General features: G+C 44.3%; 1 pseudogene; it reads left to right on the forward strand.

The window, feature by feature from the left end:
- The window catches only part of LOC102753008, a 21,283-nt pseudogene extending 18,364 nt beyond the window's left edge, over positions 1-2,919 (forward strand).
- Positions 2,920-3,133: the final 214 nt, after the last annotated feature.

A 3,133-nucleotide genomic window follows, 5' to 3' on the forward strand; every position in this document is an offset into this window, starting at 1 on the left:
CTTGGGCATCTTAGGCAACCTATAGTACTGATTATTCTACCATGATTCTTCTAACTCTTCCTCTTATGCAAAATATATTTGACTCCTTGTCATGTTGGGAATGATGCCAATAGATGGATGTCATCTTTAGGACAATCCTGGTTGCACCACATTAAAGAAATAATTTAGCGACAGTAGTAATTCTCTGAAGTGCACTCAACAGAGAATCCATCCCAATAACCAACCTCCAGCACCGAGTCATTCATCCATTCCAAGCTGCCAACAATATATCATCTTCTTTGGGAAGAACCAACAAATCTCAAATAATATTCATTATTTCCTCCAGAAACTGGTTTACCTTATTAATTTCCCTGTGTGAACAAGTGCTACAATTATAGCCCTGGTCAGCCAAACTTACCACCTGGTGCTACCTTTAACTTTCCTCTTTTCTTGCCCTCCACAGTACAGGGAAGAATGAAGGAGCAAGGGCCTACTCTGTCCTAACCGCTGACATCAGAGAGTTGTCAAGGTGCAGTTCAAGGCCAATGGATCAGAATGACCTGTTGTATTTGTTAAAAATGCAGACTTCCAGCCACATCTCAGACTACTGAATCAGGGATGGGGGGGGCGGGGGGAGTCTGCATTTTAAATTAGCTCTCCAGGGAACTTCTTAGGCCAACTAGACAGACTACTCTAAAGGAAATGACCCAGTTGAGAAAAGACACACTGAGAAGGCAGCCTGTTCATAGGGCACAGGAGGCCATAATGGAGTCCAAGGCAAGTGAATGGAACATACTAGTAGAGGCAGAAAAACAGAGGACATAAACAGCGTGTAAGGGTTCAATACTCTGAAGCCACCATTTAGATATATTCATGAACAGCCTTCGCCAGGACAGCGCAGGAGAGACCCCAGCTCACCAAAGAGAGAACCAACCAGAATAAGTGGGGCCTCTGCTACATTGCCATAGAAAAACCAGAGCTTCCACATCGCTGCTTGCTGGTGGAAACAGCAGAAGTGCCACCTCTATCTTCCAAAATATGACATTCATATGTCTGCCTTGCCAGAGAGACTGGGCCACATGTGGAATCTGAGGAAGTCTGGGAATGGAAGCTCCAGCTCTCTATCCTCTAGCATGTTACAAGGGGAGGGAGGTGGAATAATATGGGCCGCAAATGATGATATCTCTCTTAGCATCATACTCACCTGTAAACTCCTCTACTAGACCGGAAGCTATCAGAGGCCAGAGACCTGATTGTTGTTAACTGTTTCAGAAGTCCAAGCACTTAGCAAACTGATGAATAATAGAAGAAGGAAGGAAGGAAGGAAGGAAGGAAGGAAGGAAGGAAGGAAGGAAGGAAGGAAGGAAGGAAGGAAGGAAGGGAGAGAGGGAAAGACCAAATCGGGAGTGGGAAATTCTGTTTTGTCAGTATTCAAAACTTAATATGAAATGAAGCAGGGACTGACACTAACAATTCTCATTTCTTAGTAGCATTTGCTTTGCAGTCTGTTTCCATTCATTTCCATGACTGTGAACTTAATATAGTTCAAATTCCTTATATCTGGAAAAAATCAATTGTCTCCTCACTGTCGCCCTGCCCAAATTCTCCTCGTTTTTTTCCATTCTAGTCCCTTCAACACACTGATCTCTAACCAGGTTTTCTAAAATAGGGGTCTTCAAACTTATTACTTGCAAATACTTTCAAAAGAATTTTGTAACACTCTGTATCCTTGTGCACATTATTAAGCTGACATGTAAAGCTTTTCATCCCAAGTTAAAATGGTTGCAAAGGATGTGACTTCCAGTGTATTGTAAATATTGTCATTACAAAATATTACAGCACTTTAAAAATATATCATACTGAATCTAAATACCATGTCATCTATTTTTTTAAATATATGAACAAGCTGTTGTTACTACATTTTTATTTTATTTTTTTAAATATATTTTTATTGAACAGTCTCCGGCACCAGGTTTTGTTTGTCTGGAGGCCAGTGGCCGGCAAACTGCAGCTCACGAGCCACATGTGGCTCTTTGGCCCCTGGGGTGTGGCTCTTCCACAAAATACCATGTGCGGGCGTGCACACAGTGCGATTGAAACTTCGTGGCCCGTGCGCAGAAGTCAGTTTTCGGCCTGGGCGAGCCTATTTTGAAGAAGCACTGTTGATATGTGGCTCTGTTGACTAATGAGTTTGCTGACCACTGGGACTCTGGCCTATAAGCCCAGCATGGCCCTTGCCAGTTAGCATTGCTGCTTTTACCCCTCCTGCTTGGCCCAATTCGGTTCTCACCATCTCCTTCCATCTACCCATCAACCCCCACAAGTGCCATAGGGACCTGCTGGTGACAGGCGCATAGAGATCACCGAGCAATCTGGGGGTGCTGGCGGCCTGCGCACCCACCTCAAGGTCACAGATTCTGCTGGCCATATTCTGTACTCCAAGGAGGATGCACCAAGGGGAAATTTGCGTTTACCACTGTAGATTATGACATGTTCCAAGTGTGTTTTGAGAGCAAGGGAACAGGGCGGTTACCTGACCAACTCGTGATCCTAGACATGAAGCATGGAGTGGAGGCGAAAAATTATAAAGAGATTGCAAAAGTTGAGAAGCTCAGATCTTTAGAGGTAGAGCTAGGACGCCTTGAAGACCTGTCAGAATCAATCGTTAATGATTTTGCCTACACGAAGAAGCGAGAGGAGAAGATGTGCGATTCCAATGAATCAACGAACACTCGGGTCCTGTACTTCAGCATCTTTTCAATGTTCTGTCTCAGCCATTTGGCAGGTCTTCTACCGTCGCTGCCTCTTCAAGGCCAGGAAGTTGATTGAGTAATAAGGCCTACTCTCCTCCCATCTTGTATCTCAGCCAGCAGAACATCACCGGGATGTGCCTGGCCTAAGGCATCCTATCAACAGGACCATAAAGGCACGTTGGAACTTCCTTGCCAGAATTGATGACTTTTGGTGTGGGAGGACATGGGTTACCGCCTACACCCAACAAGTCGTTGAGGGACTTCTTTTTAACTTGATAGGATTTGGACTGGTTTTGCAACAATAAGACTTAATAGAGTCGCCTGTGACAAAAAATAGGGGCTACCTACATAATGCCAAAGCCAGCATTTGTACTGGATTTCCTCATGTGATCTGTTGAACC

This window comes from Myotis davidii, unplaced genomic scaffold (assembly GCF_000327345.1).
Source record: "Myotis davidii unplaced genomic scaffold, ASM32734v1 scaffold125, whole genome shotgun sequence".
Taxonomy (NCBI): Eukaryota; Metazoa; Chordata; class Mammalia; order Chiroptera; family Vespertilionidae; genus Myotis; species Myotis davidii.